This window comes from Ambystoma mexicanum, chromosome 4p (genome assembly GCF_040938575.1).
Source record: "Ambystoma mexicanum isolate Mex_15411 chromosome 4p, UKY_AmexF1_1, whole genome shotgun sequence".
Classification (NCBI taxonomy): domain Eukaryota; kingdom Metazoa; phylum Chordata; class Amphibia; order Caudata; family Ambystomatidae; genus Ambystoma; species Ambystoma mexicanum.
In genome coordinates this window covers 39,374,649-39,394,648 of record NC_090927.1, presented here as the reverse complement: position 1 = coordinate 39,394,648, position 20,000 = coordinate 39,374,649, and the positions used below count along the sequence as shown (strand labels likewise).

The 20,000-nt window shown below is 45.4% G+C and overlaps 25 non-coding genes across 25 annotated transcripts; all 25 read left to right on the top strand.

Moving 5' to 3' along the window:
• Positions 1–192: 192 nt before the first annotated feature.
• On the top strand, positions 193–265 carry TRNAM-CAU (transfer RNA methionine (anticodon CAU)). Its single transcript has one exon. It is a non-coding gene; the product is annotated as a tRNA-Met (tRNA).
• Positions 266–2,486: 2,221 nt separating this feature from the next.
• TRNAM-CAU (transfer RNA methionine (anticodon CAU)) lies at positions 2,487–2,559 on the top strand. Its single transcript has one exon. It is a non-coding gene; the product is annotated as a tRNA-Met (tRNA).
• Positions 2,560–2,826: 267 nt separating this feature from the next.
• Positions 2,827–2,899, top strand: TRNAM-CAU (transfer RNA methionine (anticodon CAU)). The gene has a single exon. It is a non-coding gene; the product is annotated as a tRNA-Met (tRNA).
• A 264-nt stretch (positions 2,900–3,163) lies between these two features.
• Positions 3,164–3,236, top strand: TRNAM-CAU (transfer RNA methionine (anticodon CAU)). The gene has a single exon. It is a non-coding gene; the product is annotated as a tRNA-Met (tRNA).
• Positions 3,237–3,503: 267 nt separating this feature from the next.
• TRNAM-CAU (transfer RNA methionine (anticodon CAU)) lies at positions 3,504–3,576 on the top strand. Its single transcript has one exon. It is a non-coding gene; the product is annotated as a tRNA-Met (tRNA).
• Positions 3,577–5,797: 2,221 nt separating this feature from the next.
• On the top strand, positions 5,798–5,870 carry TRNAM-CAU (transfer RNA methionine (anticodon CAU)). The gene has a single exon. It is a non-coding gene; the product is annotated as a tRNA-Met (tRNA).
• A 267-nt stretch (positions 5,871–6,137) lies between these two features.
• On the top strand, positions 6,138–6,210 carry TRNAM-CAU (transfer RNA methionine (anticodon CAU)). Its single transcript has one exon. It is a non-coding gene; the product is annotated as a tRNA-Met (tRNA).
• Positions 6,211–6,474: 264 nt separating this feature from the next.
• Positions 6,475–6,547, top strand: TRNAM-CAU (transfer RNA methionine (anticodon CAU)). The gene has a single exon. It is a non-coding gene; the product is annotated as a tRNA-Met (tRNA).
• A 267-nt stretch (positions 6,548–6,814) lies between these two features.
• On the top strand, positions 6,815–6,887 carry TRNAM-CAU (transfer RNA methionine (anticodon CAU)). Its single transcript has one exon. It is a non-coding gene; the product is annotated as a tRNA-Met (tRNA).
• A 2,221-nt stretch (positions 6,888–9,108) lies between these two features.
• On the top strand, positions 9,109–9,181 carry TRNAM-CAU (transfer RNA methionine (anticodon CAU)). Its single transcript has one exon. It is a non-coding gene; the product is annotated as a tRNA-Met (tRNA).
• A 267-nt stretch (positions 9,182–9,448) lies between these two features.
• Positions 9,449–9,521, top strand: TRNAM-CAU (transfer RNA methionine (anticodon CAU)). Its single transcript has one exon. It is a non-coding gene; the product is annotated as a tRNA-Met (tRNA).
• Positions 9,522–9,785: 264 nt separating this feature from the next.
• TRNAM-CAU (transfer RNA methionine (anticodon CAU)) lies at positions 9,786–9,858 on the top strand. Its single transcript has one exon. It is a non-coding gene; the product is annotated as a tRNA-Met (tRNA).
• Positions 9,859–10,125: 267 nt separating this feature from the next.
• On the top strand, positions 10,126–10,198 carry TRNAM-CAU (transfer RNA methionine (anticodon CAU)). The gene has a single exon. It is a non-coding gene; the product is annotated as a tRNA-Met (tRNA).
• A 2,221-nt stretch (positions 10,199–12,419) lies between these two features.
• On the top strand, positions 12,420–12,492 carry TRNAM-CAU (transfer RNA methionine (anticodon CAU)). Its single transcript has one exon. It is a non-coding gene; the product is annotated as a tRNA-Met (tRNA).
• Positions 12,493–12,759: 267 nt separating this feature from the next.
• TRNAM-CAU (transfer RNA methionine (anticodon CAU)) lies at positions 12,760–12,832 on the top strand. Its single transcript has one exon. It is a non-coding gene; the product is annotated as a tRNA-Met (tRNA).
• A 264-nt stretch (positions 12,833–13,096) lies between these two features.
• TRNAM-CAU (transfer RNA methionine (anticodon CAU)) lies at positions 13,097–13,169 on the top strand. Its single transcript has one exon. It is a non-coding gene; the product is annotated as a tRNA-Met (tRNA).
• Positions 13,170–13,436: 267 nt separating this feature from the next.
• On the top strand, positions 13,437–13,509 carry TRNAM-CAU (transfer RNA methionine (anticodon CAU)). Its single transcript has one exon. It is a non-coding gene; the product is annotated as a tRNA-Met (tRNA).
• Positions 13,510–15,730: 2,221 nt separating this feature from the next.
• On the top strand, positions 15,731–15,803 carry TRNAM-CAU (transfer RNA methionine (anticodon CAU)). Its single transcript has one exon. It is a non-coding gene; the product is annotated as a tRNA-Met (tRNA).
• A 265-nt stretch (positions 15,804–16,068) lies between these two features.
• TRNAM-CAU (transfer RNA methionine (anticodon CAU)) lies at positions 16,069–16,141 on the top strand. Its single transcript has one exon. It is a non-coding gene; the product is annotated as a tRNA-Met (tRNA).
• Positions 16,142–16,405: 264 nt separating this feature from the next.
• Positions 16,406–16,478, top strand: TRNAM-CAU (transfer RNA methionine (anticodon CAU)). Its single transcript has one exon. It is a non-coding gene; the product is annotated as a tRNA-Met (tRNA).
• A 264-nt stretch (positions 16,479–16,742) lies between these two features.
• On the top strand, positions 16,743–16,815 carry TRNAM-CAU (transfer RNA methionine (anticodon CAU)). Its single transcript has one exon. It is a non-coding gene; the product is annotated as a tRNA-Met (tRNA).
• Positions 16,816–17,082: 267 nt separating this feature from the next.
• TRNAM-CAU (transfer RNA methionine (anticodon CAU)) lies at positions 17,083–17,155 on the top strand. Its single transcript has one exon. It is a non-coding gene; the product is annotated as a tRNA-Met (tRNA).
• A 264-nt stretch (positions 17,156–17,419) lies between these two features.
• On the top strand, positions 17,420–17,492 carry TRNAM-CAU (transfer RNA methionine (anticodon CAU)). Its single transcript has one exon. It is a non-coding gene; the product is annotated as a tRNA-Met (tRNA).
• A 264-nt stretch (positions 17,493–17,756) lies between these two features.
• Positions 17,757–17,829, top strand: TRNAM-CAU (transfer RNA methionine (anticodon CAU)). The gene has a single exon. It is a non-coding gene; the product is annotated as a tRNA-Met (tRNA).
• Positions 17,830–18,096: 267 nt separating this feature from the next.
• Positions 18,097–18,169, top strand: TRNAM-CAU (transfer RNA methionine (anticodon CAU)). Its single transcript has one exon. It is a non-coding gene; the product is annotated as a tRNA-Met (tRNA).
• Positions 18,170–20,000: the final 1,831 nt, after the last annotated feature.

Sequence of the window (20,000 nt, the reverse complement as noted above, 5' to 3'; positions counted from 1 at the left end):
AGACCGCAACGCGGTCCTTGTGAATCACAGGATTGGATTCTTTACTGACGCAGAAAAGAAATATGATTGCCAAATACCAAAGAACCAATTGGGGCTAGCTGCGTTTTATTTGAATATTTCTATCTGGACTTTGTGAGTAGCGTGGTCTCAAATCATGCTCTCCACCAGGTTATCCAAAGAGCCTCCAACGGAGCCTTCTTAGCGCAGTAGGCAGCGCGTCAGTCTCATAATCTGAAGGTCCTGAGTTCGAGCCTCAGAGAGGGCACAAGTGTTTTTTGTTTCAGCAAATTCAATTGGACATATCCTTTCTAAACATGAAGAGGAGCATGATGTTCAGTAGACCGCAACGCGGTCCTTGTGAATCACAGGATTGGATTCTTTACTGACGCAGAAAATAAATATGATCGCAAAATACCATAGAACCAATGGGGCTAGCTGCATTTTATTTGAATATTTCTATCTGCACTTTGTGAGTAGCGTGGTCTTGGATCTGTTTCTCCACCAGGTTCTCCAAACATACTCCAGCCGAACCTGCTTAGTGCAGTAGGCAGCGCGTCAGTCTCATAATTTGAAGGTCCTGAGTTCTTTCCTCAGAGAAGGCAGGCCTCTTATGTTTCAGGTAATAACTTTTCAAAAACGTTGACAGAATGAGTACAATGTTTGGTATTTTGCAAATGTAAGCAGTCCCTGTGCAAACTTTCTGGCCCTGTGTTCCCACGCCTTCTCCTTGTGCCTTCCAGAGCCCATCAGGTGCACTATGAACTAATGGCAAAACATGGTTGTGCATATAAGGTTGATGCCGCACGAACCCTGCTATGGTTTTTCATATTAATAAGCCTCCGTGCAGTGTCCATCGCCGCCCTAGTGGCGTTATGGCTCTGTAGTTGGTCCGGATAAGCCCAGGGTACCCAGGCCGTAATCTGTAAAGGAAAGAAAAAGGTAAGTGGGGCCAACCAGTGGGGAAAAGAGGGGTCAGTTCAAACAAACAGGTTCTTTCGAATAGAGGTGGGGCAGTTTAAAATGATAAGGTTGCTGGTTGGGATAGCATGGGCGCATACTGATAGAGCCAACGTAGGTCTTTGAGCAAAGATTCAGGAAATAAGGATGGTACATTTTATGGTGTTAGATGCAGTGGGGCAGGTTTACATGAGGGCAGTTTCAGAGAATGAGCAAGTATTTCAAAATGTATTTTCTGGCTGTGTGAGGGACTTGAGAGGTCTTCAAGCAGACCCTTGGAGTATGTTTAAAGTCTCTCACAAAATAAACTCTAGAAAAGACAGGTGGGGCACCCAAGCCTAGCGGCCAAATAGTGAGGCGACTGCATGAAAGGCAAATGCGAAAAGAGGCAAAGAGGGGTAGCACAAGGGGATGCAGCCAATTTCGACACTTCTGTTTCTGGTGATTGTCTTGCCCCTGTGCCCACGAAAGGCTCTGGGGAACGCAGGCACAGTTGCGGCTCAGGCATGGACAGTCTGCAAGGCCCTCCTTCGGCATAATAAAAGTGCCCTTGTGAGCCTGGCTGTGTTTAAATCACACAGCAGGGAATGCAGCTTTCAACTTTCCCTCACTGGCCACGAACGGCCACGAACAGCCAGGTTCTATAGACCAAAAAGCTAGGAGGAACCCTGGCCACTTTTAAATGAGGGTGGGTTTTGAACTACAGTTCCTTCAGGAGCAAAGCCTGGATTGGCCTTCCTGGATGTTCCTGTGGCCCGCTGGATGCTTTAATGGGCTGGATAAAGCGTTCTGGAGGATGGAATCCTCTTGGGTTCAGTCTGGGAACTTCTGGGAGTTCATCTGCATAACCCAGCCCCGTCCACCCTTCTTGACCTGGCCGGCAGTTACCTTGCTCTGTTACTAGAGGGCGCGTTTGGACTCTCTTCATGAACCGTGTGCCTCACAGGTGTGATAATGATGTAGTTTGGGGTTTGTTTTTGTGGCATGCTACCTGTCACCAGCCGCAAGCAGATCAGCATGAGATCTGATGTCAAATAACAGCATAACAAACTGTGACATAATACAAACCTGACATAAGCGATGTAAGCAGCGAGTATAACGAAACCGGCTGAACGCACACAAGAAAACTAAATGATGGAAGTGGAAACACATAATTAATCATGCATATATATATAGGAAAGGAGCAAAACTCTCTGCAAATGGGAAAAAAAGCGACCTGCTTACAAAAGGGACTTTGGGGGAGGAGAATTAAAAACTGGTAAGAAAAAAGGGCTGAAAAGAGTTAGGTATATATCCAGCGAGGGAGGGGTTGGAAGTTTGTGGCATCTTACCTGTTTTGGAGCATATCAAAATAACTAGCTCAAAATTCAAGCATCGAAGGATGGGACTCTTGATTGATGAATGGAAGACATCTGAAGTACAAAACACTATACATTCAAGTGAAGCTTTTCAGATGGATCGTATTCTCTCTGGAGTTTTGAGTGTGGAGTTGTGTCACATAATCTTCATCAACAAATCATAAAATCGCAGCCTTCTTAGCGCAGTAGGCAGCGCGTCAGTCTCATAATCTGAAGGTCCTGAGTTCGAGCCTCAGAGAGGGCACAAGTGTTTTTTGTGTTTCAGCAAATTCAATTGGACATATCCTTTCTAAACATGAAGAGGAGCATGATGTTCAGTAGACCGCAACGCGGTCCTTGTGAATCACAGGATTGGATTCTTTACTGACGCAGAAAAGAAATATGATTGCCAAATACCAAAGAACCAATTGGGGCTAGCTGCGTTTTATTTGAATATTTCTATCTGGACTTTGTGAGTAGCGTGGTCTCAAATCATGCTCTCCACCAGGTTATCCAAAGAGCCTCCAACGGAGCCTTCTTAGCGCAGTAGGCAGCGCGTCAGTCTCATAATCTGAAGGTCCTGCGTTCGAGCCTCAGAGAGGGCACAAGTGTTTTTTGTTTCAGCAAATTCAATTGGACATATCCTTTCTAAACATGAAGAGGAGCATGATGTTCAGTAGACCGCAACGCGGTCCTTGTGAATCACAGGATTGGATTCTTTACTGACGCAGAAAAGAAATATGATCGCAAAATACCATAGAACCAATGGGGCTAGCTGCATTTTATTTTAATATTTCTATCTGGACTGTGTGAGTAGCGTTGTCTCAGATCTGGTCCTCCACCAAGTTCTCCAAAAATACTCCAGCAGAGCCTTCTTAGCGCAGTAGGCAGCGCGTCAGTCTCATAATCTGAAGGTCCTGAGTTCGAGCCTCAGAGAGGGCACAAGTGTTTTTTGTGTTTCAGCAAATTCAATTGGACATATCCTTTCTAAACATGAAGAGGAGCATGATGTTCAGTAGACCGCAACGCGGTCCTTGTGAATCACAGGATTGGATTCTTTACTGACGCAGAAAAGAAATATGATTGCCAAATACCAAAGAACCAATTGGGGCTAGCTGCGTTTTATTTGAATATTTCTATCTGGACTTTGTGAGTAGCGTGGTCTCAAATCATGCTCTCCACCAGGTTATCCAAAGAGCCTCCAACGGAGCCTTCTTAGCGCAGTAGGCAGCGCGTCAGTCTCATAATCTGAAGGTCCTGAGTTCGAGCCTCAGAGAGGGCACAAGTGTTTTTTGTTTCAGCAAATTCAATTGGACATATCCTTTCTAAACATGAAGAGGAGCATGATGTTCAGTAGACCGCAACGCGGTCCTTGTGAATCACAGGATTGGATTCTTTACTGACGCAGAAAATAAATATGATCGCAAAATACCATAGAACCAATGGGGCTAGCTGCATTTTATTTGAATATTTCTATCTGCACTTTGTGAGTAGCGTGGTCTTGGATCTGTTTCTCCACCAGGTTCTCCAAACATACTCCAGCCGAACCTGCTTAGTGCAGTAGGCAGCGCGTCAGTCTCATAATTTGAAGGTCCTGAGTTCTTTCCTCAGAGAAGGCAGGCCTCTTATGTTTCAGGTAATAACTTTTCAAAAACGTTGACAGAATGAGTACAATGTTTGGTATTTTGCAAATGTAAGCAGTCCCTGTGCAAACTTTCTGGCCCTGTGTTCCCACGCCTTCTCCTTGTGCCTTCCAGAGCCCATCAGGTGCACTATGAACTAATGGCAAAACATGGTTGTGCATATAAGGTTGATGCCGCACGAACCCTGCTATGGTTTTTCATATTAATAAGCCTCCGTGCAGTGTCCATCGCCGCCCTAGTGGCGTTATGGCTCTGTAGTTGGTCCGGATAAGCCCAGGGTACCCAGGCCGTAATCTGTAAAGGAAAGAAAAAGGTAAGTGGGGCCAACCAGTGGGGAAAAGAGGGGTCAGTTCAAACAAACAGGTTCTTTCGAATAGAGGTGGGGCAGTTTAAAATGATAAGGTTGCTGGTTGGGATAGCATGGGCGCATACTGATAGAGCCAACGTAGGTCTTTGAGCAAAGATTCAGGAAATAAGGATGGTACATTTTATGGTGTTAGATGCAGTGGGGCAGGTTTACATGAGGGCAGTTTCAGAGAATGAGCAAGTATTTCAAAATGTATTTTCTGGCTGTGTGAGGGACTTGAGAGGTCTTCAAGCAGACCCTTGGAGTATGTTTAAAGTCTCTCACAAAATAAACTCTAGAAAAGACAGGTGGGGCACCCAAGCCTAGCGGCCAAATAGTGAGGCGACTGCATGAAAGGCAAATGCGAAAAGAGGCAAAGAGGGGTAGCACAAGGGGATGCAGCCAATTTCGACACTTCTGTTTCTGGTGATTGTCTTGCCCCTGTGCCCACGAAAGGCTCTGGGGAACGCAGGCACAGTTGCGGCTCAGGCATGGACAGTCTGCAAGGCCCTCCTTCGGCATAATAAAAGTGCCCTTGTGAGCCTGGCTGTGTTTAAATCACACAGCAGGGAATGCAGCTTTCAACTTTCCCTCACTGGCCACGAACGGCCACGAACAGCCAGGTTCTATAGACCAAAAAGCTAGGAGGAACCCTGGCCACTTTTAAATGAGGGTGGGTTTTGAACTACAGTTCCTTCAGGAGCAAAGCCTGGATTGGCCTTCCTGGATGTTCCTGTGGCCCGCTGGATGCTTTAATGGGCTGGATAAAGCGTTCTGGAGGATGGAATCCTCTTGGGTTCAGTCTGGGAACTTCTGGGAGTTCATCTGCATAACCCAGCCCCGTCCACCCTTCTTGACCTGGCCGGCAGTTACCTTGCTCTGTTACTAGAGGGCGCGTTTGGACTCTCTTCATGAACCGTGTGCCTCACAGGTGTGATAATGATGTAGTTTGGGGTTTGTTTTTGTGGCATGCTACCTGTCACCAGCCGCAAGCAGATCAGCATGAGATCTGATGTCAAATAACAGCATAACAAACTGTGACATAATACAAACCTGACATAAGCGATGTAAGCAGCGAGTATAACGAAACCGGCTGAACGCACACAAGAAAACTAAATGATGGAAGTGGAAACACATAATTAATCATGCATATATATATAGGAAAGGAGCAAAACTCTCTGCAAATGGGAAAAAAAGCGACCTGCTTACAAAAGGGACTTTGGGGGAGGAGAATTAAAAACTGGTAAGAAAAAAGGGCTGAAAAGAGTTAGGTATATATCCAGCGAGGGAGGGGTTGGAAGTTTGTGGCATCTTACCTGTTTTGGAGCATATCAAAATAACTAGCTCAAAATTCAAGCATCGAAGGATGGGACTCTTGATTGATGAATGGAAGACATCTGAAGTACAAAACACTATACATTCAAGTGAAGCTTTTCAGATGGATCGTATTCTCTCTGGAGTTTTGAGTGTGGAGTTGTGTCACATAATCTTCATCAACAAATCATAAAATCGCAGCCTTCTTAGCGCAGTAGGCAGCGCGTCAGTCTCATAATCTGAAGGTCCTGAGTTCGAGCCTCAGAGAGGGCACAAGTGTTTTTTGTGTTTCAGCAAATTCAATTGGACATATCCTTTCTAAACATGAAGAGGAGCATGATGTTCAGTAGACCGCAACGCGGTCCTTGTGAATCACAGGATTGGATTCTTTACTGACGCAGAAAAGAAATATGATTGCCAAATACCAAAGAACCAATTGGGGCTAGCTGCGTTTTATTTGAATATTTCTATCTGGACTTTGTGAGTAGCGTGGTCTCAAATCATGCTCTCCACCAGGTTATCCAAAGAGCCTCCAACGGAGCCTTCTTAGCGCAGTAGGCAGCGCGTCAGTCTCATAATCTGAAGGTCCTGCGTTCGAGCCTCAGAGAGGGCACAAGTGTTTTTTGTTTCAGCAAATTCAATTGGACATATCCTTTCTAAACATGAAGAGGAGCATGATGTTCAGTAGACCGCAACGCGGTCCTTGTGAATCACAGGATTGGATTCTTTACTGACGCAGAAAAGAAATATGATCGCAAAATACCATAGAACCAATGGGGCTAGCTGCATTTTATTTTAATATTTCTATCTGGACTGTGTGAGTAGCGTTGTCTCAGATCTGGTCCTCCACCAAGTTCTCCAAAAATACTCCAGCAGAGCCTTCTTAGCGCAGTAGGCAGCGCGTCAGTCTCATAATCTGAAGGTCCTGAGTTCGAGCCTCAGAGAGGGCACAAGTGTTTTTTGTGTTTCAGCAAATTCAATTGGACATATCCTTTCTAAACATGAAGAGGAGCATGATGTTCAGTAGACCGCAACGCGGTCCTTGTGAATCACAGGATTGGATTCTTTACTGACGCAGAAAAGAAATATGATTGCCAAATACCAAAGAACCAATTGGGGCTAGCTGCGTTTTATTTGAATATTTCTATCTGGACTTTGTGAGTAGCGTGGTCTCAAATCATGCTCTCCACCAGGTTATCCAAAGAGCCTCCAACGGAGCCTTCTTAGCGCAGTAGGCAGCGCGTCAGTCTCATAATCTGAAGGTCCTGAGTTCGAGCCTCAGAGAGGGCACAAGTGTTTTTTGTTTCAGCAAATTCAATTGGACATATCCTTTCTAAACATGAAGAGGAGCATGATGTTCAGTAGACCGCAACGCGGTCCTTGTGAATCACAGGATTGGATTCTTTACTGACGCAGAAAATAAATATGATCGCAAAATACCATAGAACCAATGGGGCTAGCTGCATTTTATTTGAATATTTCTATCTGCACTTTGTGAGTAGCGTGGTCTTGGATCTGTTTCTCCACCAGGTTCTCCAAACATACTCCAGCCGAACCTGCTTAGTGCAGTAGGCAGCGCGTCAGTCTCATAATTTGAAGGTCCTGAGTTCTTTCCTCAGAGAAGGCAGGCCTCTTATGTTTCAGGTAATAACTTTTCAAAAACGTTGACAGAATGAGTACAATGTTTGGTATTTTGCAAATGTAAGCAGTCCCTGTGCAAACTTTCTGGCCCTGTGTTCCCACGCCTTCTCCTTGTGCCTTCCAGAGCCCATCAGGTGCACTATGAACTAATGGCAAAACATGGTTGTGCATATAAGGTTGATGCCGCACGAACCCTGCTATGGTTTTTCATATTAATAAGCCTCCGTGCAGTGTCCATCGCCGCCCTAGTGGCGTTATGGCTCTGTAGTTGGTCCGGATAAGCCCAGGGTACCCAGGCCGTAATCTGTAAAGGAAAGAAAAAGGTAAGTGGGGCCAACCAGTGGGGAAAAGAGGGGTCAGTTCAAACAAACAGGTTCTTTCGAATAGAGGTGGGGCAGTTTAAAATGATAAGGTTGCTGGTTGGGATAGCATGGGCGCATACTGATAGAGCCAACGTAGGTCTTTGAGCAAAGATTCAGGAAATAAGGATGGTACATTTTATGGTGTTAGATGCAGTGGGGCAGGTTTACATGAGGGCAGTTTCAGAGAATGAGCAAGTATTTCAAAATGTATTTTCTGGCTGTGTGAGGGACTTGAGAGGTCTTCAAGCAGACCCTTGGAGTATGTTTAAAGTCTCTCACAAAATAAACTCTAGAAAAGACAGGTGGGGCACCCAAGCCTAGCGGCCAAATAGTGAGGCGACTGCATGAAAGGCAAATGCGAAAAGAGGCAAAGAGGGGTAGCACAAGGGGATGCAGCCAATTTCGACACTTCTGTTTCTGGTGATTGTCTTGCCCCTGTGCCCACGAAAGGCTCTGGGGAACGCAGGCACAGTTGCGGCTCAGGCATGGACAGTCTGCAAGGCCCTCCTTCGGCATAATAAAAGTGCCCTTGTGAGCCTGGCTGTGTTTAAATCACACAGCAGGGAATGCAGCTTTCAACTTTCCCTCACTGGCCACGAACGGCCACGAACAGCCAGGTTCTATAGACCAAAAAGCTAGGAGGAACCCTGGCCACTTTTAAATGAGGGTGGGTTTTGAACTACAGTTCCTTCAGGAGCAAAGCCTGGATTGGCCTTCCTGGATGTTCCTGTGGCCCGCTGGATGCTTTAATGGGCTGGATAAAGCGTTCTGGAGGATGGAATCCTCTTGGGTTCAGTCTGGGAACTTCTGGGAGTTCATCTGCATAACCCAGCCCCGTCCACCCTTCTTGACCTGGCCGGCAGTTACCTTGCTCTGTTACTAGAGGGCGCGTTTGGACTCTCTTCATGAACCGTGTGCCTCACAGGTGTGATAATGATGTAGTTTGGGGTTTGTTTTTGTGGCATGCTACCTGTCACCAGCCGCAAGCAGATCAGCATGAGATCTGATGTCAAATAACAGCATAACAAACTGTGACATAATACAAACCTGACATAAGCGATGTAAGCAGCGAGTATAACGAAACCGGCTGAACGCACACAAGAAAACTAAATGATGGAAGTGGAAACACATAATTAATCATGCATATATATATAGGAAAGGAGCAAAACTCTCTGCAAATGGGAAAAAAAGCGACCTGCTTACAAAAGGGACTTTGGGGGAGGAGAATTAAAAACTGGTAAGAAAAAAGGGCTGAAAAGAGTTAGGTATATATCCAGCGAGGGAGGGGTTGGAAGTTTGTGGCATCTTACCTGTTTTGGAGCATATCAAAATAACTAGCTCAAAATTCAAGCATCGAAGGATGGGACTCTTGATTGATGAATGGAAGACATCTGAAGTACAAAACACTATACATTCAAGTGAAGCTTTTCAGATGGATCGTATTCTCTCTGGAGTTTTGAGTGTGGAGTTGTGTCACATAATCTTCATCAACAAATCATAAAATCGCAGCCTTCTTAGCGCAGTAGGCAGCGCGTCAGTCTCATAATCTGAAGGTCCTGAGTTCGAGCCTCAGAGAGGGCACAAGTGTTTTTTGTGTTTCAGCAAATTCAATTGGACATATCCTTTCTAAACATGAAGAGGAGCATGATGTTCAGTAGACCGCAACGCGGTCCTTGTGAATCACAGGATTGGATTCTTTACTGACGCAGAAAAGAAATATGATTGCCAAATACCAAAGAACCAATTGGGGCTAGCTGCGTTTTATTTGAATATTTCTATCTGGACTTTGTGAGTAGCGTGGTCTCAAATCATGCTCTCCACCAGGTTATCCAAAGAGCCTCCAACGGAGCCTTCTTAGCGCAGTAGGCAGCGCGTCAGTCTCATAATCTGAAGGTCCTGCGTTCGAGCCTCAGAGAGGGCACAAGTGTTTTTTGTTTCAGCAAATTCAATTGGACATATCCTTTCTAAACATGAAGAGGAGCATGATGTTCAGTAGACCGCAACGCGGTCCTTGTGAATCACAGGATTGGATTCTTTACTGACGCAGAAAAGAAATATGATCGCAAAATACCATAGAACCAATGGGGCTAGCTGCATTTTATTTTAATATTTCTATCTGGACTGTGTGAGTAGCGTTGTCTCAGATCTGGTCCTCCACCAAGTTCTCCAAAAATACTCCAGCAGAGCCTTCTTAGCGCAGTAGGCAGCGCGTCAGTCTCATAATCTGAAGGTCCTGAGTTCGAGCCTCAGAGAGGGCACAAGTGTTTTTTGTGTTTCAGCAAATTCAATTGGACATATCCTTTCTAAACATGAAGAGGAGCATGATGTTCAGTAGACCGCAACGCGGTCCTTGTGAATCACAGGATTGGATTCTTTACTGACGCAGAAAAGAAATATGATTGCCAAATACCAAAGAACCAATTGGGGCTAGCTGCGTTTTATTTGAATATTTCTATCTGGACTTTGTGAGTAGCGTGGTCTCAAATCATGCTCTCCACCAGGTTATCCAAAGAGCCTCCAACGGAGCCTTCTTAGCGCAGTAGGCAGCGCGTCAGTCTCATAATCTGAAGGTCCTGAGTTCGAGCCTCAGAGAGGGCACAAGTGTTTTTTGTTTCAGCAAATTCAATTGGACATATCCTTTCTAAACATGAAGAGGAGCATGATGTTCAGTAGACCGCAACGCGGTCCTTGTGAATCACAGGATTGGATTCTTTACTGACGCAGAAAATAAATATGATCGCAAAATACCATAGAACCAATGGGGCTAGCTGCATTTTATTTGAATATTTCTATCTGCACTTTGTGAGTAGCGTGGTCTTGGATCTGTTTCTCCACCAGGTTCTCCAAACATACTCCAGCCGAACCTGCTTAGTGCAGTAGGCAGCGCGTCAGTCTCATAATTTGAAGGTCCTGAGTTCTTTCCTCAGAGAAGGCAGGCCTCTTATGTTTCAGGTAATAACTTTTCAAAAACGTTGACAGAATGAGTACAATGTTTGGTATTTTGCAAATGTAAGCAGTCCCTGTGCAAACTTTCTGGCCCTGTGTTCCCACGCCTTCTCCTTGTGCCTTCCAGAGCCCATCAGGTGCACTATGAACTAATGGCAAAACATGGTTGTGCATATAAGGTTGATGCCGCACGAACCCTGCTATGGTTTTTCATATTAATAAGCCTCCGTGCAGTGTCCATCGCCGCCCTAGTGGCGTTATGGCTCTGTAGTTGGTCCGGATAAGCCCAGGGTACCCAGGCCGTAATCTGTAAAGGAAAGAAAAAGGTAAGTGGGGCCAACCAGTGGGGAAAAGAGGGGTCAGTTCAAACAAACAGGTTCTTTCGAATAGAGGTGGGGCAGTTTAAAATGATAAGGTTGCTGGTTGGGATAGCATGGGCGCATACTGATAGAGCCAACGTAGGTCTTTGAGCAAAGATTCAGGAAATAAGGATGGTACATTTTATGGTGTTAGATGCAGTGGGGCAGGTTTACATGAGGGCAGTTTCAGAGAATGAGCAAGTATTTCAAAATGTATTTTCTGGCTGTGTGAGGGACTTGAGAGGTCTTCAAGCAGACCCTTGGAGTATGTTTAAAGTCTCTCACAAAATAAACTCTAGAAAAGACAGGTGGGGCACCCAAGCCTAGCGGCCAAATAGTGAGGCGACTGCATGAAAGGCAAATGCGAAAAGAGGCAAAGAGGGGTAGCACAAGGGGATGCAGCCAATTTCGACACTTCTGTTTCTGGTGATTGTCTTGCCCCTGTGCCCACGAAAGGCTCTGGGGAACGCAGGCACAGTTGCGGCTCAGGCATGGACAGTCTGCAAGGCCCTCCTTCGGCATAATAAAAGTGCCCTTGTGAGCCTGGCTGTGTTTAAATCACACAGCAGGGAATGCAGCTTTCAACTTTCCCTCACTGGCCACGAACGGCCACGAACAGCCAGGTTCTATAGACCAAAAAGCTAGGAGGAACCCTGGCCACTTTTAAATGAGGGTGGGTTTTGAACTACAGTTCCTTCAGGAGCAAAGCCTGGATTGGCCTTCCTGGATGTTCCTGTGGCCCGCTGGATGCTTTAATGGGCTGGATAAAGCGTTCTGGAGGATGGAATCCTCTTGGGTTCAGTCTGGGAACTTCTGGGAGTTCATCTGCATAACCCAGCCCCGTCCACCCTTCTTGACCTGGCCGGCAGTTACCTTGCTCTGTTACTAGAGGGCGCGTTTGGACTCTCTTCATGAACCGTGTGCCTCACAGGTGTGATAATGATGTAGTTTGGGGTTTGTTTTTGTGGCATGCTACCTGTCACCAGCCGCAAGCAGATCAGCATGAGATCTGATGTCAAATAACAGCATAACAAACTGTGACATAATACAAACCTGACATAAGCGATGTAAGCAGCGAGTATAACGAAACCGGCTGAACGCACACAAGAAAACTAAATGATGGAAGTGGAAACACATAATTAATCATGCATATATATATAGGAAAGGAGCAAAACTCTCTGCAAATGGGAAAAAAAGCGACCTGCTTACAAAAGGGACTTTGGGGGAGGAGAATTAAAAACTGGTAAGAAAAAAGGGCTGAAAAGAGTTAGGTATATATCCAGCGAGGGAGGGGTTGGAAGTTTGTGGCATCTTACCTGTTTTGGAGCATATCAAAATAACTAGCTCAAAATTCAAGCATCGAAGGATGGGACTCTTGATTGATGAATGGAAGACATCTGAAGTACAAAACACTATACATTCAAGTGAAGCTTTTCAGATGGATCGTATTCTCTCTGGAGTTTTGAGTGTGGAGTTGTGTCACATAATCTTCATCAACAAATCATAAAATCGCAGCCTTCTTAGCGCAGTAGGCAGCGCGTCAGTCTCATAATCTGAAGGTCCTGAGTTCGAGCCTCAGAGAGGGCACAAGTGTTTTTTGTGTTTCAGCAAATTCAATTGGACATATCCTTTCTAAACATGAAGAGGAGCATGATGTTCAGTAGACCGCAACGCGGTCCTTGTGAATCACAGGATTGGATTCTTTACTGACGCAGAAAAGAAATATGATTGCCAAATACCAAAGAACCAATTGGGGCTAGCTGCGTTTTATTTGAATATTTCTATCTGGACTTTGTGAGTAGCGTGGTCTCAAATCATGCTCTCCACCAGGTTATCCAAAGAGCCTCCAACGGAGCCTTCTTAGCGCAGTAGGCAGCGCGTCAGTCTCATAATCTGAAGGTCCTGCGTTCGAGCCTCAGAGAGGGCACAAGTGTTTTTTGTTTCAGCAAATTCAATTGGACATATCCTTTCTAAACATGAAGAGGAGCATGATGTTCAGTAGACCGCAACGCGGTCCTTGTGAATCACAGGATTGGATTCTTTACTGACGCAGAAAAGAAATATGATCGCAAAATACCATAGAACCAATGGGGCTAGCTGCATTTTATTTTAATATTTCTATCTGGACTGTGTGAGTAGCGTTGTCTCAGATCTGGTCCTCCACCAAGTTCTCCAAAAATACTCCAGCAGAGCCTTCTTAGCGCAGTAGGCAGCGCGTCAGTCTCATAATCTGAAGGTCCTGAGTTCGAGCCTCAGAGAGGGCACAAGTGTTTTTTGTGTTTCAGCAAATTCAATTGGACATATCCTTTCTAAACATGAAGAGGAGCATGATGTTCAGTAGACCGCAACGCGGTCCTTGTGAATCACAGGATTGGATTCTTTACTGACGCAGAAAAGAAATATGATTGCCAAATACCAAAGAACCAATTGGGGCTAGCTGCGTTTTATTTGAATATTTCTATCTGGACTTTGTGAGTAGCGTGGTCTCAAATCATGCTCTCCACCAGGTTATCCAAAGAGCCTCCAACGGAGCCTTCTTAGCGCAGTAGGCAGCGCGTCAGTCTCATAATCTGAAGGTCCTGAGTTCGAGCCTCAGAGAGGGCACAAGTGTTTTTTGTTTCAGCAAATTCAATTGGACATATCCTTTCTAAACATGAAGAGGAGCATGATGTTCAGTAGACCGCAACGCGGTCCTTGTGAATCACAGGATTGGATTCTTTACTGACGCAGAAAATAAATATGATCGCAAAATACCATAGAACCAATGGGGCTAGCTGCATTTTATTTGAATATTTCTATCTGCACTTTGTGAGTAGCGTGGTCTTGGATCTGTTTCTCCACCAGGTTCTCCAAACATACTCCAGCCGAACCTGCTTAGTGCAGTAGGCAGCGCGTCAGTCTCATAATTTGAAGGTCCTGAGTTCTTTCCTCAGAGAAGGCAGGCCTCTTATGTTTCAGGTAATAACTTTTCAAAAACGTTGACAGAATGAGTACAATGTTTGGTATTTTGCAAATGTAAGCAGTCCCTGTGCAAACTTTCTGGCCCTGTGTTCCCACGCCTTCTCCTTGTGCCTTCCAGAGCCCATCAGGTGCACTATGAACTAATGGCAAAACATGGTTGTGCATATAAGGTTGATGCCGCACGAACCCTGCTATGGTTTTTCATATTAATAAGCCTCCGTGCAGTGTCCATCGCCGCCCTAGTGGCGTTATGGCTCTGTAGTTGGTCCGGATAAGCCCAGGGTACCCAGGCCGTAATCTGTAAAGGAAAGAAAAAGGTAAGTGGGGCCAACCAGTGGGGAAAAGAGGGGTCAGTTCAAACAAACAGGTTCTTTCGAATAGAGGTGGGGCAGTTTAAAATGATAAGGTTGCTGGTTGGGATAGCATGGGCGCATACTGATAGAGCCAACGTAGGTCTTTGAGCAAAGATTCAGGAAATAAGGATGGTACATTTTATGGTGTTAGATGCAGTGGGGCAGGTTTACATGAGGGCAGTTTCAGAGAATGAGCAAGTATTTCAAAATGTATTTTCTGGCTGTGTGAGGGACTTGAGAGGTCTTCAAGCAGACCCTTGGAGTATGTTTAAAGTCTCTCACAAAATAAACTCTAGAAAAGACAGGTGGGGCACCCAAGCCTAGCGGCCAAATAGTGAGGCGACTGCATGAAAGGCAAATGCGAAAAGAGGCAAAGAGGGGTAGCACAAGGGGATGCAGCCAATTTCGACACTTCTGTTTCTGGTGATTGTCTTGCCCCTGTGCCCACGAAAGGCTCTGGGGAACGCAGGCACAGTTGCGGCTCAGGCATGGACAGTCTGCAAGGCCCTCCTTCGGCATAATAAAAGTGCCCTTGTGAGCCTGGCTGTGTTTAAATCACACAGCAGGGAATGCAGCTTTCAACTTTCCCTCACTGGCCACGAACGGCCACGAACGGCCAGGTTCTATAGACCAAAAAGCTAGGAGGAACCCTGGCCACTTTTAAATGAGGGTGGGTTTTGAACTACAGTTCCTTCAGGAGCAAAGCCTGGATTGGCCTTCCTGGATGTTCCTGTGGCCCGCTGGATGCTTTAATGGGCTGGATAAAGCGTTCTGGAGGATGGAATCCTCTTGGGTTCAGTCTGGGAACTTCTGGGAGTTCATCTGCATAACCCAGCCCCGTCCACCCTTCTTGACCTGGCCGGCAGTTACCTTGCTCTGTTACTAGAGGGCGCGTTTGGACTCTCTTCATGAACCGTGTGCCTCACAGGTGTGATAATGATGTAGTTTGGGGTTTGTTTTTGTGGCATGCTACCTGTCACCAGCCGCAAGCAGATCAGCATGAGATCTGATGTCAAATAACAGCATAACAAACTGTGACATAATACAAACCTGACATAAGCGATGTAAGCAGCGAGTATAACGAAACCGGCTGAACGCACACAAGAAAACTAAATGATGGAAGTGGAAACACATAATTAATCATGCATATATATATAGGAAAGGAGCAAAACTCTCTGCAAATGGGAAAAAAAGCGACCTGCTTACAAAAGGGACTTTGGGGGAGGAGAATTAAAAACTGGTAAGAAAAAAGGGCTGAAAAGAGTTAGGTATATATCCAGCGAGGGAGGGGTTGGAAGTTTGTGGCATCTTACCTGTTTTGGAGCATATCAAAATAACTAGCTCAAAATTCAAGCATCGAAGGATGGGACTCTTGATTGATGAATGGAAGACATCTGAAGTACAAAACACTATACATTCAAGTGAAGCTTTTCAGATGGATCGTATTCTCTCTGGAGTTTTGAGTGTGGAGTTGTGTCACATAATCTTCATCAACAAATCATAAAATCGCAGCCTTCTTAGCGCAGTAGGCAGCGCGTCAGTCTCATAATCTGAAGGTCCTGAGTTCGAGCCTCAGAGAGGGCACAAGTGTTTTTTGTTTCAACAAATACAATTGGACATATTTTTTCTAAACATGAAGAGGAGCATGATGTTCAGTAGACCGCAACGCGGTCCTTGTGAATCACAGGATTGGATTCTTTACTGACGCAGAAAAGAAATATGATTGCCAAATACCAAAGAACCAATTGGGGCTAGCTGCGTTTTATTTGAATATTTCTATCTGGACTTTGTGAGTAGCGTGGTCTCAAATCATGCTCTCCACCAGGTTATCCAAAGAGCCTCCAACGGAGCCTTCTTAGCGCAGTAGGCAGCGCGTCAGTCTCATAATCTGAAGGTCCTGAGTTCGAGCCTCAGAGAGGGCACAAGTGTTTTTTGTTTCAGCAAATTCAATTGGACATATCCTTTCTAAACATGAAGAGGAGAATGATGTTCAGTAGCCCGCAACGCGGTCCTTGTGAATCAGAGGATTGGATTCTTTACTGACGCAGAAAAGAAATATGATCGCAAAATACCATAGAACCAATGGGGCTAGCTGCATTTTATTTTAATATTTCTATCTGGACTGTGTGAGTAGCGTTGTCTCAGATCTGGTCCTCCACCAAGTTCTCCAAAAATACTCCAGCAGAGCCTTCTTAGCGCAGTAGGCAGCGCGTCAGTCTCATAATCTGAAGGTCCTGAGTTCGAGCCTCAGAGAGGGCACAAGTGTTTTTTGTTTCAGCAAATTCAATTGGACATATCCTTTCTAAACATGAAGAGTAGCATGATGTTCAGTAGACCGCAACGCGGTCCTTGTGAATCAGAGGATTGGATTCTTTACTGACGCAGAAAAGAAATATGATCGCAAAATACCATAGAACCAATGGGGCTAGCTGCATTTTATTTTAATATTTCTATCTGGACTGTGTGAGTAGCGTTGTCTCAGATCTGGTCCTCCACCAAGTTCTCCAAAAATACTCCAGCAGAGCCTTCTTAGCGCAGTAGGCAGCGCGTCAGTCTCATAATCTGAAGGTCCTGAGTTCGAGCCTCAGAGAGGGCACAAGTGTTTTTTGTGTTTCAGCAAATTCAATTGGACATATCCTTTCTAAACATGAAGAGGAGCATGATGTTCAGTAGACCGCAACGCGGTCCTTGTGAATCACAGGATTGGATTCTTTACTGACGCAGAAAAGAAATATGATTGCCAAATACCAAAGAACCAATTGGGGCTAGCTGCGTTTTATTTGAATATTTCTATCTGGACTTTGTGAGTAGCGTGGTCTCAAATCATGCTCTCCACCAGGTTATCCAAAGAGCCTCCAACGGAGCCTTCTTAGCGCAGTAGGCAGCGCGTCAGTCTCATAATCTGAAGGTCCTGAGTTCGAGCCTCAGAGAGGGCACAAGTGTGTTTTGTTTCAGCAAATTCAATTGGACATATCCTTTCTAAACATGAAGAGGAGAATGATGTTCAGTAGACCGCAACGCGGTCCTTGTGAATCACAGGATTGGATTCTTTACTGACGCAGAAAAGAAATATGATCGCAAAATACCATAGAACCAATGGGGCTAGCTGCATTTTATTTTAATATTTCTATCTGGACTGTGTGAGTAGCGTTGTCTCAGATCTGGTTCTCCACCAAGTTCTCCAAAAATAATCCAGCAGAGCCTTCTTAGCGCAGTAGGCAGCGCGTCAGTCTCATAATCTGAAGGTCCTGAGTTCGAGCCTCAGAGAGGGCACAAGTGTTTTTTGTTTCAGCAAATTCAATTGGACATATCCTTTCTAAACATGAAGAGGAGCATGATGTTCAGTAGACCGCAACGCGGTCCTTGTGAATCACAGGATTGGATTCTTTACTGACGCAGAAAAGAAATATGATCGCAAAATACCATAGAACCAATGGGGCTAGCTGCATTTTATTTTAATATTTCTATCTGGACTGTGTGAGTAGCGTTGTCTCAGATCTGGTCCTCCACCAAGTTCTCCAAAAATACTCCAGCAGAGCCTTCTTAGCGCAGTAGGCAGCGCGTCAGTCTCATAATCTGAAGGTCCTGAGTTCGAGCCTCAGAGAGGGCACAAGTGTTTTTTGTGTTTCAGCAAATTCAATTGGACATATCCTTTCTAAACATGAAGAGGAGCATGATGTTCAGTAGACCGCAACGCGGTCCTTGTGAATCACAGGATTGGATTCTTTACTGACGCAGAAAAGAAATATGATTGCCAAATACCAAAGAACCAATTGGGGCTAGCTGCGTTTTATTTGAATATTTCTATCTGGACTTTGTGAGTAGCGTGGTCTCAAATCATGCTCTCCACCAGGTTATCCAAAGAGCCTCCAACGGAGCCTTCTTAGCGCAGTAGGCAGCGCGTCAGTCTCATAATCTGAAGGTCCTGAGTTCGAGCCTCAGAGAGGGCACAAGTGTTTTTTGTTTCAGCAAATTCAATTGGACATATCCTTTCTAAACATGAAGAGGAGCATGATGTTCAGTAGACCGCAACGCGGTCCTTGTGAATCACAGGATTGGATTCTTTACTGACGCAGAAAATAAATATGATCGCAAAATACCATAGAACCAATGGGGCTAGCTGCATTTTATTTGAATATTTCTATCTGCACTTTGTGAGTAGCGTGGTCTTGGATCTGTTTCTCCACCAGGTTCTCCAAACATACTCCAGCCGAACCTGCTTAGTGCAGTAGGCAGCGCGTCAGTCTCATAATTTGAAGGTCCTGAGTTCTTTCCTCAGAGAAGGCAGGCCTCTTATGTTTCAGGTAATAACTTTTCAAAAACGTTGACAGAATGAGTACAATGTTTGGTATTTTGCAAATGTAAGCAGTCCCTGTGCAAACTTTCTGGCCCTGTGTTCCCACGCCTTCTCCTTGTGCCTTCCAGAGCCCATCAGGTGCACTATGAACTAATGGCAAAACATGGTTGTGCATATAAGGTTGATGCCGCACGAACCCTGCTATGGTTTTTCATATTAATAAGCCTCCGTGCAGTGTCCATCGCCGCCCTAGTGGCGTTATGGCTCTGTAGTTGGTCCGGATAAGCCCAGGGTACCCAGGCCGTAATCTGTAAAGGAAAGAAAAAGGTAAGTGGGGCCAACCAGTGGGGAAAAGAGGGGTCAGTTCAAACAAACAGGTTCTTTCGAATAGAGGTGGGGCAGTTTAAAATGATAAGGTTGCTGGTTGGGATAGCATGGGCGCATACTGATAGAGCCAACGTAGGTCTTTGAGCAAAGATTCAGGAAATAAGGATGGTACATTTTATGGTGTTAGATGCAGTGGGGCAGGTTTACATGAGGGCAGTTTCAGAGAATGAGCAAGTATTTCAAAATGTATTTTCTGGCTGTGTGAGGGACTTGAGAGGTCTTCAAGCAGACCCTTGGAGTATGTTTAAAGTCTCTCACAAAATAAACTCTAGAAAAGACAGGTGGGGCACCCAAGCCTAGCGGCCAAATAGTGAGGCGACTGCATGAAAGGCAAATGCGAAAAGAGGCAAAGAGGGGTAGCACAAGGGGATGCAGCCAATTTCGACACTTCTGTTTCTGGTGATTGTCTTGCCCCTGTGCCCACGAAAGGCTCTGGGGAACGCAGGCACAGTTGCGGCTCAGGCATGGACAGTCTGCAAGGCCCTCCTTCGGCATAATAAAAGTGCCCTTGTGAGCCTGGCTGTGTTTAAATCACACAGCAGGGAATGCAGCTTTCAACTTTCCCTCACTGGCCACGAACGGCCACGAACGGCCAGGTTCTATAGACCAAAAAGCTAGGAGGAACCCTGGCCACTTTTAAATGAGGGTGGGTTTTGAACTACAGTTCCTTCAGGAGCAAAGCCTGGATTGGCCTTCCTGGATGTTCCTGTGGCCCGCTGGATGCTTTAATGGGCTGGATAAAGCGTTCTGGAGGATGGAATCCTCTTGGGTTCAGTCTGGGAACTTCTGGGAGTTCATCTGCATAACCCAGCCCCGTCCACCCTTCTTGACCTGGCCGGCAGTTACCTTGCTCTGTTACTAGAGGGCGCGTTTGGACTCTCTTCATGAACCGTGTGCCTCACAGGTGTGATAATGATGTAGTTTGGGGTTTGTTTTTGTGGCATGCTACCTGTCACCAGCCGCAAGCATATCAGCATGAGATCTGATGTCAAATAACAGCATAACAAACTGTGACATAATACAAACCTGACATAAGCGATGTAAGCAGCGAGTATAACGAAACCGGCTGAACGCACACAAGAAAACTAAATGATGGA